At 32.2% G+C, this 19,873-nt stretch overlaps 1 protein-coding gene across 3 annotated transcripts in view; it reads left to right on the top strand.

Moving 5' to 3' along the window:
* The first annotated feature begins 3,611 nt into the window (after positions 1–3,611).
* The window catches only part of Superdeath (Suppressor of ER stress-induced death), a 182,475-nt gene continuing 166,213 nt past the window's right edge, over positions 3,612–19,873 (top strand). For 2 of the 3 annotated variants that reach the window (XM_076391398.1, XM_076391425.1), the window contains exon 1: positions 3,612–3,720. The gene's annotated coding sequence lies outside the window, so the exon portion shown is untranslated. Of the gene's footprint in view, positions 3,721–8,757; positions 8,949–19,873 lie in introns of those variants that run through there. The other variant, XM_076391407.1, reaches the window with a different exon arrangement.

Below are 19,873 nucleotides of genomic sequence, written 5' to 3'. Positions count from 1 at the left end.
ATATGTTGGTTATACAATTTACAAAAGTAATATACCATATACGAACATGGTTATTCACAGGAATATTATAATCCCCCCCCCCCCCCCCCCCAAAAAAAAAACATTTAAAATATTAAAACACCAAGTAATTGACGTATAGACTCAGATACGTCGCCACCTCCTTTCCCCCACTCCGACTCCCTCCAAAAGAAGGTCCCAAAAAGCATTAAACCTACAATAAATATCTTCAAAAACATGAGTCCATTTCATGTGAAGAAAGTACTGAAATCAAAGGTTAATAATGGTTAATAATGTTTATAAGGATGTTCCAAAACTGGAGGAATACAAAATAGGGGCAAGCAACACACTTCATTATTAGCCAAATGGATTTCTCCGTTACTAAAATGTCGAGGTTTCAAAATAATTTTCAAGTGACGTGTGCTCATAATTTAGATACATGCGTACTAACTCGACATGCGACAGCAGCAATGTCTGTTTACTGATGAGCTTGCTTGCGTATAAAATACTTGGTGAGCCTTTTTGTAAAGCACCTAGTCTGATAATAGCTCTCAAGACGAATACAAATACTTATAACACAAGGTCATTCAAGATCATACAAGAGAATAATAAATAAACTAAATAAAGATATTTAGAATTTTTACGTTGTCTTCATTGTTAGAAGAGGTACCTCTAGATATCGAAAGTAGAATTATTTTTTAGCATGACAGTGATTCGCCATATTTCACGAGACGAGTTTTAAATTTCTTAAATGGAAAGTATTTGTGCTGGATAAATCGTGACGATAAGATACATTAACTTTCAAGATCTCTGGACCTCACACCTCTGGACTTTTACTTATAGGAACATGTCAAAGAAGAATTGCACAGATAAAACAAAAAATTCTTCAAGTCTTTGAAAAACTAAAAATTCATAACACGTTACAATTCATTTAGTTATCTTTAATTCGACGAGCACAGTTATGTATGCGGCAATGAGGAGGACATTTCCAACAGTAGTTGTAAAATACTGAACTAAAATGAAAGTAGTAATTTTTAAAAAATTCAGTTTCAAAATTTTTCCTTATGTTTTTTAAATGGAATTACCCTCGGCCGGTTGTACTACAATTTTCCACCTACCCTGTATACTTTGGAATGAAGAGTTTTTGGTATGTTTCTATTTTTCGCTAGCAAAATCTTTATAATGAAATTAATTGTTATCTATAGTATAGTGGTGTCTACCATCATAAAAAATTGCATAAAGTAAAATATAATTGTATCATTATTCCACGGTTGAGTTGAAAGTGAATTGCGTGCGCAGTATGTTTCTTTGAGTGAATATTACTAGATAATATCATAATGAATCTTCAAGACAGATGTTTTCCCATCTAAAGTTTATAATATTTTTTAATAATAAATTTATCAAAAATCCTAATTTATAAGCAATTTACCGGTAATGAAACAGTTATATGATATTCATTAGCATAATTGCATTAATTTTAATTTTATTAAAAAAGAATTCAGTGTTATGTAGACGTTCGCAAAAGGTACACAGAATGTTTTTTTCAAACATTCGAAAAATGTCCTGAGAATGTTGTCAAAACACGTCTTTAGTATGTTCCTTTTTGTAAACTGAATCTTCCATAGGGTCTTCTAGTTGAGAGGACGAAAAACAGTGATCTTTTTGAGAACTTTTTCCAAAAAAACCCTGAGACTTTTTAATACGAGCATTTCGCTCACTGTTTTATTCACATTTACGGAATAATCAGAAATTTTTTTAATGTACATTAATAAAAATTGCAAAGGTTATATAATGGTATATTGTATAGCCTGTTTCTGGATAGCTGACATAATTGCGGCCGTTTCACTCATGTGAAATGAACAAATAGTAAATCATTTTAATTAGTAAGTTATAGTCTGAATTATGGATATTAAAATCTGATGTCTTCTTCTACTTTTTTTCTTTTTTAATTTGATAGACACAAAAACATACGAAAACCGATACTTCAACTTCAAAGTGTTGCCATTTTTTTAAATATTGAGATATTTTCTTCTCCGTAGTTTATAGCATAACTTAAAGTATTCTTACTAATCAAAGTTATTTATCATTTGTTCGTTTCAAATAAGCAGAACAACTGTAATCATAGCAACTATCCAGAACCGTTTGTCAAAACAGCCTATATATAGAGTGTCCCAGATTTTTCCGGCCAAATGGTGTCAGTATATTTTGCGAGTGAAAATAAAGAAAAAAATGTCATATAAACATAGACTCAAAAATGGTTTATTAAAAAATTATAACAAAAATATGAAATAGCAATGGACTAATTTTCATTCAACGTAAAAATGTGAGTGGTATTTCTCTTGGTAACTATACCTTTATCTTATCTGTGTTTGCTTATTCAAACTAGGTTTACTAATTCAAATCGTCTTAATATGTTTGGTAATAGTACTAATATTGCTTAGTAAGTTGTACGATGCCGTAGTAGTAACATATCGCAAAGGTTTTCGAATCGAGAATATGTTAAAATTCACTTTATTTCCGGTTTCACAAACGAAAGTTTGTTTATCAACAAATGCAAGGAAACGAAAAAGAAATTCGCAATGTAGTACGTTCGATTTTTCATAGATGTCAATAGTGTATTTTCAAGCCGTCTGTTGTTATTTTGTTTTTTTCTTCTAATTTTTTAATCAAGCATTTTTTAACCTATATTTATATGACATTGTTTTAACCTATGTTTATATGACATTGTTTTATTATTTTTGCTCGTAGATTACACTTCTACTGTTTGGACGAAGAAACCTGAGACACTTTGTATATCATTTCAGAACTTTTGCAATTTTTATTATCGTGTATTAAAGAAATTGTTAATTATTCTCTAAACGTGAATAAAGAAGTGAGCGAAATCCTCGTACCAGAAAGTCTCATGGTTTCTTTGGAAAAAATTTTCAAAGAAGTCCCGGGTTTTCGATTTCTCAACTAGAAGACCCCTTTAATAAGAACGTATAGAGGACATCTGAACATTAATTATTAATTAATTAATTGTCAAAAAGTTAAAAACTTTTAGAATGTAAAAATAGAAAGAATTACTAAAATACAAAACTGAGATTCTTCTGTGTGGTACTTCGAGGAACAATTTATTCCTTCAAACTGTAAACGCTAAAATTTTCGATGCTACAATATTTACAAACTGTTCGATGAAATGCACGGATAGGTATTCGATGACTAGCTAACTAAATATGACTTACATATCTACGTTCTCCTTCAGCATTTAGTGTGTCAACATTTGACAGTATTTAATAAATGTATAGAAGATGGCAGAAGTCATACTTGGAAAGTTTGTCAAGATCTTTTTCTATCGATATGTTGAAAAGTAAATTTAGAAAATAATTTAAAGAAAGATCGCTACAACAGGGTTCAGACTTTAAATTTGAATGTTCCCCATTCGCTTGGGTTTCGGTGAATTGATGGCGAAAAGTATCGTAGAGACAGCGCACACGGATAGAAGGAAAGGGTGTATTAGTAGTAGTGCAGTGCGAGTAATGAGGGTTCTACGGTTGGTCGTGAAGGGGGTAAGAGTTTGTCTCCGTCCCACGTCCCACGATTCTGTCATCGCTGCTTAGTAGTCGTGTGCAAGCTATCAACACGAGCGGAAGGTTCTCGCTTCGTCGGTTTACTTTCACAATCCTTTCTCAGTGGCACGGTGGTATAAAAAGTTACATTCACTGACCGGTTTCAAGGTAACAGGTAACTTTCCTCGTTGATTTTGCTTGGTGAAGAACACATGGTTTTGCGCGTATCCAAGATACATTAAAAGAAGCGTCCCTCCAGTGATTCTCTATGGTAGATAAAAGAAAAGTGTTATTATTGTTATTGAGATCATTTCAAAGGAACATAACAATTAATAATTCATAAGCCTTATTGTTATGAATAAAATTTTATGAAGAAGTATTTAAATTGCTTTTGTTCTATCTAGTTTTCCTCCTTTCGTTCCATTTTTCGGATAGAACTCTGTAAAGAGCTTGTGTGATTCGTTTTAGATTGATATAATTGAATAAAAAATAGTGTACACTAATAACAGAACAGTAACAGATTTAAAATAACGATGTAATCGATGTGTAATACTTCGCACACCAAACAGTTCTTGAAAAAGTTTTAAAGTGGAACTTTCTACGTATACATATACATACATACATACGTCTAAACGTAGACAAAGCTTTTCGATGTGCATGACTACAGTAGCAAACAGTTCACGAACACGGTACGCAAACTTTTTATCATCTTTACTCGACTTTTTCGTGAACACCAAGAACAATGTGTGAACAGATACGCGACAATTTCCAGAAAATTTAATTTCCATACTGTTCGTGAACTCTGATATAAACGCACCTTAGTGGAGTAAAATAATAAGTAATATTACCGCCATTTATCGAAAAGGCGATATTATTATATTTACATTAAGATAAATTTATTCTATTCACAACCTTCTGGTTCGGATAACCATAACATAGATACTAGGTGTGTGCTGGTACCCGGAATTTTGGGTTCGGATGGGCTCGAAAAAAATCGAGCAAGCACGGATGGGTAACCGACACATCTAAATTTTCGGGTAGCCTGACTCTTTCTCTGTCTCTCTTGATTCTGTTTCGGGTAACCCGAAACAGTCGAGCTACTCGAAAATTTAGATGTGTCAGGTACCCACTCGACCCAACTACTCTACCCACCCACCTCTAATAGGTACTAATCTATTGGATCGCATGCTTTGACGCTACGTTCAAATGCGCATAAGAAATCCCATCTTTAGACATATACCGATATATTCTGACATAAGAATAGCAAATATACTAATATTAATTTAACTGGTTTAATACCTGTTTTATTTATCGTGTAATCACTTTTGTGTATTTCTGACGGCATCATTTTTATTTTCATTTTTCTTATTCATTACAGAATAAATATAGAGTCATCAGCATGAGCATATTCATGATATTATAATTGTGTAACATATGAATTATTGTAAAATATGATATAACGGAATCAAAAAGTACTCAAGTTTGAATACGTATTAGATACACGGTGTGTCTTAAAAGTCCCGAAACGGTCAATTATTTTGAAAACGGAACATTTTAGAAGAAAATGTTTTAGACAAAAGTTTTAGGGTTTCGAATGTTTCATTGACAGGATATTTCCGATTGATCTTGAGTGTGAGCGTCAAAGTCACATAAAGGTCAACAAAATTTTTTTTAACCAGTACTAAAGCTGACTTCAAGATCTTTCCAAAACACTGCAATATGACCTATTTTTCTCCAAAAGTACCTGACCTATGATTTCTAGAAATTATAGTGCCACCAACATAAGCATTATCCAGAGTACCTAACCCAGACCTATTTTTCTCCAAAAGTACCTGATCTATGATTTCTAGAAATTACAGTGCCACCAACATGAGCATTATCCAGAGTACACTATGTGGAGGTTATATGGTCGAACTTTACATTCCTCTGCGTGCGTGTGTGTATACATCTGCGTGAGTATATAGTACACTTTAATTTCTCAGGTATTCGAATTGATGACCATCGACTACCTGGTATTGCCTCAGTCGTACATAAAAGCTATTGAACACGTTATGCATTTGATCGCGTGTGATGAGAGGTACTTCGTCGAGAATATGATTCTTAAGAATCTGAAGATTTAGAGATTTTGTGGCCTATGCTTTGCTTTTCAAGTGACCCCATAAGAAATAGTTTAAGGGATTTAGATTAGGTGATCTGGATGGCCACTTTAGTGTACCTCCCCTACCGATCCAATTTTCTGGAAAATTGTGATCTAAAAATGCACGTACTTGCAAGCCAAAACAAGCAGAAGCTCCATCTTGTTGTAACCACACATTATCAAATTCTTCGCTGTATAATTATTGAATTGCAGGAACAATCTGATCTTATAATATTACCAAATATTTTTCAGCATTCAAGTTTCCGTCAATAAAAAATGGACATATTAGGTTATTCCCAACTATTCCTGCTCATACATTTAATTTTTGAAGATACTGTGTATGATTAGCACTCATCCAATGAGGATTTGAGCCACTCCAGTATCTACAATTGTGACGATTAACATTTTCATTCGATTCGAATGTGCCTTTATTCGAAAATGCTATTAAATCGCATCAAAGAACATTAAAAATGCAAACGTTTACACCAAGTACTTAAGATGCCTTTAGAGCATATAAACATAGCTATAAACTTTTCAAAAATTTAGTGCTATTTAGATTCATGATATCGTATCTGCATAAACCGCATGAGTAGTATTGTAGTTTTTAGTGAGCTATATTATATTTACACACTTATTATAGCTGACAGTGATAGTGTCTAAATATTTCTGGAAAAGTTTTTGTCATTTAAAGTTGTAGCATGTTAGATAAGATCTGCTAGTATTATTTGAATTTGCGATACAGGATATTTATAACTTCCAAAAACTTTGGGCCATTTAAATTTATAACATCATAGATAAAGCACACAAGTACTATTTTAATTTATAGGATGCTGCATTATATTTATAAATTGGTTAATCATCGAAACTAACGGAGTCCATGAGAGATAAGTAAATTAACATTTTTTATTAACGGAAACTTGAATGCTGAAAAATATTTGACAATATTACAAGATCAGATTGTTTCTGTAATTCAATAATTATACAGCAAAGAATTTCATAATGTGTGGTTTCAACAAGATGGAGCTACTGCTTGTTTTGGCTTGTAAGTACGTCCATTTTTAGATCACAATTTTCCAGAAAGCTGGATCGGTAGAAGAGGTACACTAGAGTAACCACCCAGATCACCTAATCTAAATCCCCTAAACTATTTCTTATGGGGTCACTTGAAAAGCAAAGCATAGGCCACAAACTCTCTAAATCTTCAGATTCTTAAGAATCGTATTCTCGATGAAGTACCTCTCATCACACGCGATCAAATGCATAACATGTTCAATAGCTTTTATGTACGATTGAGGCAAAGCCAGGTAGTCGATGGTCATCAATTCGAACACCTGAGAAATTAAAATCTACTATATTCTCACATACGCACACGCAGAGGGATATAAAGTTCGACCACACAACCTCCATGTGATGTACTCTGGATAATGCTAATGCTGGCGATAGCACAACTTCTAACAATCATAACTCTTATAATTTTAGAGAAAAATAGATCATATTGCAGTGTTTTGGAAAGACCTTGAAGTCAGCTTTAATACTGCATGATTAAAAGTCGAGTATTCTGGATAAAAAAATTCTGTTGACCTTTATGTGACCTTGGCCCTTCCACTCAATGTCAATCGGATATATCCGGACAATGAAACATTCGAAACCCTAAAACTCTTGTCTGAAACATTTTTTTCTAAAATGTCCCGTTTTCAAAATAATTGACCGTTCCGGGATTTTTGGGACATACTGTATACTTATACATAAGATAGTTCAATATCTATTACGTAGGATAATTCAAAGCCGAGTATTTTGTTTTTATTATAGTTAATCACGTTTTCTCATCTGGGTATATTTATCTTACAACTGTTTTGAATTACTTATAGTATTACTTTACTAAAGATTTGGCGCTATTCCTCTTATTATTAGTTCGTAAAACTGCCCTCTAAATTTCTTCTATTATTATATTCAGTAAAACAAAAAATGTTATTAGTACAGAAATTGATTTCCGAAAGATATTACTTAGATACTCTAAAGATTCGTTACTCATCCTGGATTACAAGATTACAGCGTGTAACGACTAAAAGACTTGTAATGTTTTTTGATTTTATGTTTTTGTTAAGTTAGCATTTTTAATGTCAAGTTTTTTCTAAATATTTGAGACGATGTATGTACAAGTAATTTAAAAATATTTATAGATAAATCCTAACAAAATAACGGTTAAATTACTTCAATTTCGTACTTTAACATTTACTTGAAAAAAGTTATCTACAATTTATTAGATTTTTACAGTCAAGTTAAAAAGAATAGAAGCATTTGATACTTTATGGTCATAATTGTTTTAGCAGCACAAATAATCTTTCTAATGTTATGTACTTTTTTAACGTTTCGTAATTAATAGTTTATCATAACACATAATATATTTAATTATAATTCCGTATGTACCTATGTAATTATTATGCATTAGCCTTATGTATATGTACATAGTATCAATAAGCGATTACTTATAATTTTCATTATAAGGTGAGCCAAGTTCGATCGTGATTATAGGTAGACATCCCATTCGAAGATGATTATTGACAGTAGCATCAGCTACACTTAAATCCACAACATTCAGATCTTTAAAATTGGTTCCGCCGTACCGTCGCTCGTCGCACCGTATCACTGCCAACCTTCATATCTTTTAAAGTGCTTATCAATAAAAATTTTAACACAGGTATTTTGGTGCTAATTATGGGTTTTGTTTAGGGTGGGAGGTAGTCATCTTCGAACAAGACGTCTACTTATAATGACGATCGAACTTTGCACGCTTTCGGAGTACTCGTTTGGTCATACAATTATACTATGACGTCTCGTTTTCAACGATTACTACTAAATGTTCAAAGCCAGAGATAAACTTTTTATTTATTTATTTAATTTCTTTAACTATTACATTTTTTTTAATGTGACTAGATTGTTATTATATTATGATGCATGTTGTTTATTATTCATTAAATGTATAAATAATAACATCGCTAATAAATACTCGCAACGTCTCGCACCCGTTGCTAAAAATACGAGAGGTTCAATGTCAGTGACCCTTGTATCGACGAAAATGTAGCAAGATGGTTTATAAATTTATAAATATAAATAAACACTTAGAGTTTCCTTAGAAAACGTAGTTTAATCGAACTTTACAAAAAGGTCAGTAGCCGAGTACGAATAAGGTACTCGTTCAGATTTCTCGTTCATACCGCGCTGGAAACACCAGTTCTGGTTCGAACACCAGTTCTCGTTATAAATAAGTAAGTACCATAAGATATTATCACAGCTGTGCAACAGACTGACTTCAACAGACTATTAATCTAGTGGAACTGTTATAAAGTTAAATAGTATGCAGCTTCCTGAAATAATATCAGAATCAATGAACCTAACCCAAAAAACGAACAACTAACCTTACATGAGGGCAAAATGTCAATGCATTTAGTGTGGTAGTAGTAAAAGACAGGAAACGGAAAATACAGCATTTTAAAATATATAATATGCAGAAGAAAAAATACAATTAAGAGGGTAAAATCCCTATCCAAAATAGATTTCAGTTGCTTGAAGACGACAGTGGTACTGATGACATGGATTTGGATGAAATTAATTAAGAAGATAACGTAAACACTAAAAATGACAAGAATCCTTCACCATTAGTGTTATATGGAAAAATCGAATCATATTCAACTTTCATTAAAAGACATTAAAAGACCTATTGGAACAAAATTACCATGTGAAATACCACAGTGAATTCATAGAAGTATTCGCAACAACAAAGGAATAATATGAGCTACTTAAAGAAATCTGACAACCACAAAACCTAAGTTTTCATACATGTACTGACAAAAATGAAAAAAGAAAGATTTTTGTCATAAAAGGTTTACACGAACAAGCAAAATATCAGGAAATAAAATGAGAACTATTAGAATTAAAATATGAAATGATTAACATAAACTTTATGAAAAATACCATACAACCAAAATATATGGTTAAGTATGGAGGATAATATACAGTTAAATAAACCAAGGCAAAGTGTTAAACATGTAATGAACATAAAGATAGAATGGAATAATTATGTTAAGTAGAGACAGGTAATGTAATGCCACAAATGTCAAACCTGGGGACGCACCACCACAAATTATTATGCCAAACTAGTGTGTCTGAAGTATGCAGAACAGTTTGGAGAACCACTAAGGAATTTTGAGTCCCCAATAAAAATATGTAATACTGAAGTTTCTTCTTTAATTAAACAAATGTATTTAAAATTCTTATAAAATTATAGATTAAACATTACAAATCAATAAATCTATGAATTATGATATCTCTCGACCTTTCTTTTTCAAATCCTCACTATCCTTTTTCTTTTGTTATTAACAAAACAACCACATTCCAAAATGAAATATGACAGTAACTATATTCAATCCATAACCAACTTTACATTCATAAAGTTGTCAAGTGTCGCCACAACAGCACTTGACAAAAGACTGTACAAAGAGCAAAGATACCTCTGCAAAATGTGCAAATTGTGAAGGTGATCATTCAACAAACACCCTAACATGTCAAGAATATATAAGAAGAATTAAAACAATAGGAACAAGGAGTATTGTCACCCAGCAAAAACATGCAGAAAAGAAAAAGAGAATCGAAACCAATATTTAATCTAAAGGACTACACACAGTATCTTAACTTAAAACAAGAATCTACTTCAACAACATAAAGTAATAATGAATACGCTGTATGGAATCTGTCACCCTCATCATTGAGAATCAAAAGGACCACCTCATACACTGATGCACAACACAACAAACAAATAATATAGAAAATGTAATAATAAGCGTAATAATAATAGTAATAATAATAGATATTGTACTAATAAGCAAAACAAGACTGAATGAACATATAAAACTTTAAACTAAAAACTATAAGTGCCTTAGAAAAGACAAAACAAGTACTGCCAGAGGCTTAGCAATACTTATTAAAAATAATATACCTCATAAGGTAATCTGCCTGACTGAAGATACATTAATAGAATATTCAGGTATTAAGCTAGTAATGTAAATATTATAACAGTATACAACAGTTCAAATGCAACATATACAGCCAAAAATATAGAAAAACTTGTTAAATTAGGCAATAAGATTATCTTAGCTGGAGATCTAAATGCTCATCATAGCGTATGGAACTGCCATGTAAATAATTTGAGAGGTATAATCTGACATAAATACATACTACAAACTAACTGTAGTCTAATATTTCCTGATGAATCAATTCATTTTCTTGAAAATGGAACAATGCCAACTACAATTGACATAGGAATAAATAAAAACATCACAAAAATTTTAAATGTACAGTCATTAAATAAGTTGTCTGATCATAATCTAATTGTTTTCACACTATATTTTCAAACCAAGACAGAATACTTCCTAAGAATATATGATTATGATAACACAGACTAGTACAAATTCAAACAAATGCCACACAATAAAGTAAAATTAATACCAAATATTAGCACCATAAGCGAATTGGAGAAAGAAGTGCAGATAAATGTAAACACTATCAAAAATTGCATTGAGCAAACTGTTCCTATAAAATGTGTGAAGCAAATTCAAGATAGTTTTCCAAAATATATAATAGATTTAATCAAGGATAGAAATAAAATAAAAAGACTCTGACAAAGAACAAGGAATATTGAGCATAAGAAACTAACTAAAAAATATAATACTGATATCAGATCAGCTATCATCAAATATAGAAATGAAACTTGGAGAAAGAAACTGGAAAAACTAAATGTAAATGACAATTCATTATGGAGAATGACCAAAGTATTTAAAAATGAATTTCAACCTATACCTACTATTATAAAGAATAGTACAGAAGCTATAATTGACATAGAAAAAGTTAACATGCTTGCATCCCAATTTGAAGAAGACCATAACATGACCATAAATAATAATATTAACGAACAAACCAATGTGATCACTCAAGTGCAGCAGTACATAAATGAAGCTTTTAATGAAGATTGGTCCAAATTCATAACATCACTTGCAAAAGGTAAAGAAATAATTAAGACACTCCTGTTGTGCAAAGCCCTTGGAATGGATAACATTCAAAATATTATTCTCAAAAATCTAGGTAGAAACTAATAGTGTAACTCATATACATAGTCAATGCGACAATTAAATTAGCACACTTTTCAAGTCACAAAAACTTGAAAGAATAGTGCTGAACCTAGCAGTTACAGACCAATTAGCCTACTTCCAACTATGAGCAACATAACTGAAAATGTCATTTTTAAAGAGATTAGGAGAGTTTGAAGAAAGAAATAATATTATAAATGGTCGTCAATTTGGATTTAGAAAGTACTATAATACAGTGCCACAGATAAATCAAGTAGTTAACAATATCAGTATTAACTTTAACAAAAATAATACAACAGCAATGCTACTATTAGACATTGAAAAAGCATTTGACAGAGTTTGGTTTGATGGACTTATATAGGGTGTAACAAGAATGTTGCAGTTCCCTGAAAGGGGTGATTAAGGGGGTGATTTGAAACAACTTTTTCCCTAGCGAAAATGTAAGATGAGGCTTTGTTAACGAGTTATTTACGAAAAACACCGGCCAATGAGAGCGCGAGTTTGCCGCCCGAGCGACCGCGGTAGCGTTGAGTATGCGCGCTAGATGCTACGGTTGTACTCCGAACAAGAAAGTCAATACAAGGATAGGAATTCGTCATACATCGAAGAAAATAGCATTAGTATGAAAACTGAAAGCGACATAATAAATAATACCGAGTCCTTTTTTTGTTTATCATTTGAAGTGAATAATTACTTAAAATCGAGGAAAACTACGTGCAACGTAAAAACACGAATACGTAAATTTCTTATTCGCATAACGTATAAACGAGATTAACGTATAATACAGAAGCTCTTTCTACCCTCATATAGTTTCCCATCGTTCTATTATGAGTTAACTTTCACTGTGACCACAAGATTGAGAGAGAAAAAAATTAGTATCTGTCAAGAAAACATGTGTTTTGCAGAAGTGCACAACAAGCACCAACAAGCAGTTTTACAAAAGCGCTCACTCCACTCTTTAACTGCCTACGTATCCAATGCTTCGAGACCGAAAACAGACACATCATGCATCGGTCCAAAAGGGTCCGCGAAGAAGAGAAAGTCTTTTCCGTCCCCGAAGAATTAGAAAAAAATTTTTAGCACCGTGTGTCGAGTTGTCGCTGCTAGGACCAGTCTAACCACCTTAGCAGAGATCGGGGGCACGCGTCTAAACGCGTCTGTAATTTATGGCTTCATTGCTTTGGTTTCGAAGGAGACGTGATCTCGGAGTGTCCGAACAAGGAAGGTCTGAGGTGCTTAAACTACGTGGGGATACAAGGAGCTTCTTTGGAAAAATTCTACCCCACCATAAACCATCTCGACGGTCGATGACCAGGATCGGTACAGTGACCCAGTGACACAGATTTACAAATTACAGATGAATTGCATTTAATTCATTAGTGATTATTATTTTTTAAATCTAACACAGACTACTTTTAACGTTTCTATCTTCAACGTTAATTCTCCAATTTTCCGTTCATTTCTTTTGTTGCATTGCTTTTTCGTTTATACGTTATGCAAATACTTTCATACTAATGCTCTTTCCTTCGACGCATGCCGACTTTCTTGTTCGGAGTACAACCGTAGCATCTAACGCGCGTACTCAACGCTACCGCGGTCGCTCGGGCGGCAAACTCGCGCTCTCATTGGCCGGTGTTTTTCATTAATAACTCGTTAACGAAGCCTCATCTTACATTTTCGCTAAGGAAAAAGTTGTTTCAAATCACCCCCTGAATCACCCCTTTTAAGGAACTGCAACATTTTTGTTACACCCTGTATATGAAATGATTAAATATTAATATCCAACTCCTCTAGTCAAATTTGTTTATTTATAGTTGAGAAATAGAAATTTACAAGTCAAGGTAAACAAAATTGTAAGTCAAAAATGCAAAATCAGAAGAGGCGGACTGCAAGGTTCTGTTTTAGGTGCTAATCTATTTAATATATGTATATATTAATGATTTATCCATATTTTCAAAAACCAACTTAGCATTGTTTACGGATGATATGGCGATTTACTCACATTCATTTACTGCAGCAGTAGCAACCAAACAAATACAAACACATGTAGACCTATTAACCAAATATTATGACTTTTGTAAATTCTCTCTAAATGCCAATAAAACAGAGGTAATAGCTTTCAGTAAAAAGCATAGAGACACCAAGATCCATCAACCAATTAAAGTATATAATTATATAATACGACCATCAAATAGTACAAAGTATTCAGGAGTACATCTAGACAATAAGTCAACATATAAACACCATATCAAACAAGTCTTGTGCAAAGCCTATTCTATACAAAGAAAAATATATCTCTTAATGGTTTCCCCAAATTTATCCAAAATCAATTAGAAATTGATTTATAAGATAATACTCAGGCGCACTATTCTTTATGCTTGCCTTGTATGGTGTGGGGCTTCTCAAACGAATGTTAAAATACTTCAGGTGTTCCAAAACAAGTGCCTTAGGTTAGTATTATCCAAGAATAGATATACAGTCAACCCTCCTATAACGCGGTACTCTCAGAACGCGGTTTCCATATAACGCGAAGCTGAAAATGCGACAGCCCTCCTATAACACGATACTCTTACAGCGCGGTTTCCGTCGACAGCATCCCATAAGTTCGAATAAATCGTTCTTCAACTCCCCGTGTTATGAAAAACATTAATAAGACCGAATTGCCTGTGTTCTGGCGATCTAATAAGAAAGCTTGGATGACCCAAGATTTATTTAAGGATTGGTTTTATAATTGTTTTATCCCGGCAGTGGAAACCCATACGATGGAAAAAAATTTGTATTTCAAAGTTTTATTGATTCTTGATAACGCTGGTTGCCACAACATACAACTGGATCATCCAAATGTAAAAATTGTCTTCCTTCCTCCTAACTGCACGTCATTAATACAACATTTGGACCAAGGAGTCATTCAAACTTTAAAAATGTATTACACACGCCAAGTTTTCCAAACCATTTTCGACAGATTAGAAAGTAGTGAAAATAAAACCCTTACTCAAGTTTGGATGGAATTTTCTATTTTAGATTGTATTAGAACCGTGTCATCGGCTTGCGCGGAAATTAAACCATCAACGCTTAATGCGTGTTGGAAACCCCTTTTACCTGAAATGGTTCAAACAATACAAGATGATTCTACAATTTTACTCCCAGTTACAGAAATAGTAAACATTGCTTCTCGTTTAGGCGATGAAGAATTTACAACAAACCATCAGGATGTAAGAGAACTCGTACTCAGGGAAGAAACTTTAGATGAGGATGAACTGATGGATTTAATTGATGCACCCACCTCAAATCCATTGGTAAACGAAAATAAGGAAAACGAATGGGTGCCAAATGTCGATTTACAAGATGTGAAAAAAGGGCTAAATTTGGCTAAAGAATTAGAACTCCATTTCATTCAAACTGATCATTCAACGGTGCGTAGCGCAAAGTTTAAAAGAGAGTTAAGAAATTGCTTAGCTCCCTATAGAGAGGTTTTAGTGGAGTTAGAAAAAAAAGCTACAATCGAAAACCAATGTGAAGATGAGCCAAGTGAGAAAGACATTTTGCCTATTAAAAGAAAACGAGTTAGGCGACTCATATTATCTGACAGCGAGGATGAGTGTTGAAAGATTAAATTTTACAAAAGTCTTTCTTGTTTTTGTTGGAAAACAGTTTTTCAGTTTAGTTTTGGTATCATTTCTTTATATAAACTCTTCAATTCAATAAAAATAATTTATAATTTATCTTGTCCTTATTGGTCTCCATATAACGCGGTACGAATAATGTGATTTGTACTAATTCTGCGTTTCTTATAGCGCGGTTTCCATACAACGCGGTAGACGGTTTCCATAGAACGCGCTACGAATTAGCCTGGTTTGTACGGTTAAATCCGAGTTTCTTATAGCGCGGTTTCCATATAACGCGGTACGCACTCACCGCGTTATAGGAGGGTTGACTGTACTAGAATTAAGGGTCTACATGAAAAGCCTTATGTACCATTAATAATAGATTATATAAGAGATTTAGCAGAATGTTTTTACACCATTCAACTACGAAACAACACATTAACAAAAAATATAACGGAAATCAGAAGACATAATCTTTCTTTTAGACCCAAACATAAACTATCGTACGAAACGCTCCAATTATTCAATTAAAAATAAAGCTCAAATCCTGGTCACAACATTCTATGTATAATTAATAATATCTAGGTATAATTTTTATAGACAGTTTTTCTAACATCATATATTGCTGTTCTGTATCACAGTCATTATTATTGATATTAAAACCAACTAGAGCAGGGTACGAAGCATATTCATAAGCGAGTATTTTAGATACATACAATCATATCTCTAGGTTAAGCTTATGTAAGTAGGAACTAGTCGTTAAGTTCTAAACGTATAGTGCATTGTATATTTAGTTAACTACATGTGTAATGTATACCTTTTATACAAAGTGCAATAAATATGTTATAAAGAAAAGGTACTTTGCAAGTCCTGAGTTCGAATCTGGTGGTAGCTTTTTATTTATTTTCTTTTCAATTTTTATTTTAAATAATTCTAATTTTCGTATACCTTTTCACAGATTAGAATTGTTTTGTAACAAAAACTACTTTTAGTGATATTACGATCCTCCCTTAATATTTTAAGGATTTCGTTATCAATCGCTAGTTCTTTTTGAATCTCTTTTTAAGTTCCATCTTTCTTTTGGAAGTCTGATACATTTAGCGAATTATCTGTTTGAACCTCATTTTCCTAGTTATAACCTTTCTCTGGTAGAAAAAGGTAAACCAGTTTTTTTGCATGGAACATATTGTTCACAATGAAGTTTGTGTGAAACTTACTTTTATTACTTATTTAGTATTTAACTTTATTGACCTTATTGGACGTGCTTTGTTCGTGTGGAACATGCATATACATATATTTTGCACAATAGGCTGATAGATTAATGAAACGTATAAAAATTAAAATAAAGGTCTAAGGTATATTTTTATTTAATTTCTCATATCTTGATTATTTGTGCGTAAAATAAATTAATTGTTTTTTTTGTGATAAGTCATTTATTTATAAAATATATAGAATTCATTTCGCTTATTTATAAATAATACACTATACTTAATATTAACTGAGAAAGTACGTCATTAGAATACAAGTCGTTTAAGAAACTTTTACTAGGTATATAACTGTTTAAAAGTGTTGCATCCACCCCTACAGCCTCCGCACTATAATCTAGTAGAAAAATTGTGGGTCGAGTTGCATAAATAAATAAAGATTACGCCTATAAATACTAGCAAGAGAAGTTTCCCAGATTGGCAATTAGTTTAAAAGAAAAAACAATTGAAAGCTATAGTACTCCAACTCCTAATAACTGAAATGAATGTCGTTCGCTCGAGAAATTTGATATTCGTTAGAAAAATGGCATTAAAGTCTACCATAAGCGGTTCCGAAACAGGGTATAAATGACATTTTTGCGTAAATTTTATTCACATTTTGAGGTTTTATAGGTACTTGTAAGTAATATAAGTGAAATAGAAAAAAGCTCGTGTCCCGATTCTGTTAGTGGGTGTAAAACGTCGTATACTTATCCCTGCCAGAGTTCGAATTGCGTTTGAGTATGGTACATTTACAAAGTTATATGAATGTATGTACATACAAAAATACATGTATATTCTTATTTATTACACATTTTTATTACACACTCTTGTTATGTAGATATCTACATTGTATAAGTAGATATATACCATATTATGTACACATTTTATATTGTATATGTATACTATTAGTTGTAAAAAAGTATTAGCACATTAGTGCACGCCAATTTATTTCTGATCTTTCTGTCTAATTTAGAAAAACAAAATTAATGAAGTATAACAAGAATGTATCTAGTATCAAGAAAACCTCAAAATCTGAACAAAATTTACGAAAAGATGTCATTTATATCCAATTTCGAAGCTGTTATGGCGGACTTTTACGCCATTTTTCTAACCAATACCAAATTTTCCGAGAGAACAATATTTATTCCGATTATTACAAGGTGAAGTACTATAGCTTCTAATTGCTGTTCTTTTTAAACTACTTACCCATCTGGGAAATTTCCCTTCTAAGAGAAAAACTTACAAACAGGCTGCAAGGAATGCTATACAGGAACAAGTCTTGATTATTTAGAAAAGTAATTGAGCAATACGACAAAATGTTTAGGACATAATATAAAAACGAACGGTCATGCCATGACATATTAACTGAAATATTATATTTATTTAACTTATATAATAATGACTTCTTTGGTTAATATTAACTACAATGTAATTGTAGTAAACTACACAGTGTAATTGTAATAAACCTAACTCAGGTCTATCAATTTGTTAAAGAAATTCTACAAATACAGGGTGTCACCTAACATTAGAACTTGAAATATTTTCGAAACTGTCAATTATATCGAAAAATTATTCAGACACAATTTCATTTGTAGGAGAAGTTCATTTATAGGAGGACGTGTAGAGGAAAATCGAGGGTTGAATTTGTTTTCTTAAGTATAATTGTATCTTTTTTAATGCATGAAATATTGGGTTGTTCGGAAAGTAATTTGGTTAAAATTATAACTAACGATACTCTTGGGAAAAACAAAATTACTTTCCGAACAACATAATAATTTAAATTGTCGTTTCTTATAAAAAAAAGTATTAAGCCATTTATACCAAAAACAATTTTGGATATATATTAATTTGAAGTATACGGGATTTTATATGTACAGTTACATGTTATTATGTTTTTTAAACGGCGCTTATCTTTTGTTAATAAGTTGTGCCCTTTCGTCTATGATCTATTCCACACCAACCTGATCACTCCTGTACCTCGATGTTAGGGATTTTTATAATATTGAAATATATTGTAGTTCATGTGCAAATAAGAGGGGTTCAAGTCATCATTTTGATAATTTCAAAATTATTTAAAAAATACAAGCCTCCAAAGTTATAGTTTTCACCGATTTTTACGACAAAAATGCAAAATTCAGCTTTTTTTTAATTTTGTACGATTAAGTAATTAAGTTACGCTAGTAAATATCATGAAGCGAAAAAATTCAGGTAAGTGCTAAAAATATAAGTTACATTGTTAAGTTTTCAAGCGTGCTCTAATTACAGTTTTGAAGCGTTTGCAAATTAAAAAATTGGAATCGAAATGGGAAAGACCAGAGAATACGAAAATATTTTTTTCAAATTTTTTGACCCTTAAACCAGACTTCAAATTTGCAAAAACATTTTATATATTTTTGCATGGAAAACAGTTTTGGAATACGAAACAAATTAATATGTGAACATCCTTCAAGACTAATAGAAAGAAAGCTGAATTTTATAGCATTAATAGTTCCGGTGATGTAGTGGGAATCACGGGACATGTGATGTAAGATATGTACATAGGTGAATGAGTGCTAGTAATTAAAAAGAAAACAGACCTAGAAGAAGTCTTAAAAAGTAGAAGAAGATTGAAGAAACTAACTTGTGAGAAAGATGAAACAATAGAGATAACAGGATCAGATTAAGAGGCAAGGAGAGGAGAAAAAGATTACAGAAAGATAATAAGTGCGAAAAGAGAGGCTAGAAGTATACATCGATTATACTGACAACTCATCAGTGACAAAATATACACTCAGCAAAAAAATTAAGGGATCACCTCTACAAGTCAAAAAGACGGTTTGTGTTTCAAAGTTGAATGACTTTATCACAAAAATCGTACAATATTCAGCAAACACTTCCTTTACACAGGAAGGAAGTCGTTTTCGACTGGTATAAATGCAATGTACCTAAAAAATATTTTACGCTCCGTGGAGTATTAGAATGTTGATCGAAATTTAAAAAAAAACTTAAACTGCTGTTTATATCGCTATAACTTTCCCACGGAACAATAAAATTAAAATCTGAAAACAGTATGCGAAAGTAGAGATTTCACACTTTCAAACGCCTTTTCAATATTGTTAATACGATCGATTTTGCTAAAGGTAAGACTATTTGAACTTACTTCTATTTCTCGGCTTCATAGAGGTGATCCCTTAATTTTTTTGCTGAGTGTAGTTTATCG

Source organism: Calliopsis andreniformis, chromosome 2 (genome assembly GCF_051401765.1).
Source record: "Calliopsis andreniformis isolate RMS-2024a chromosome 2, iyCalAndr_principal, whole genome shotgun sequence".
Lineage (NCBI taxonomy): Eukaryota > Metazoa > Arthropoda > Insecta > Hymenoptera > Andrenidae > Calliopsis > Calliopsis andreniformis.
This window is presented reverse-complemented; position numbering and strand designations above follow the sequence as displayed.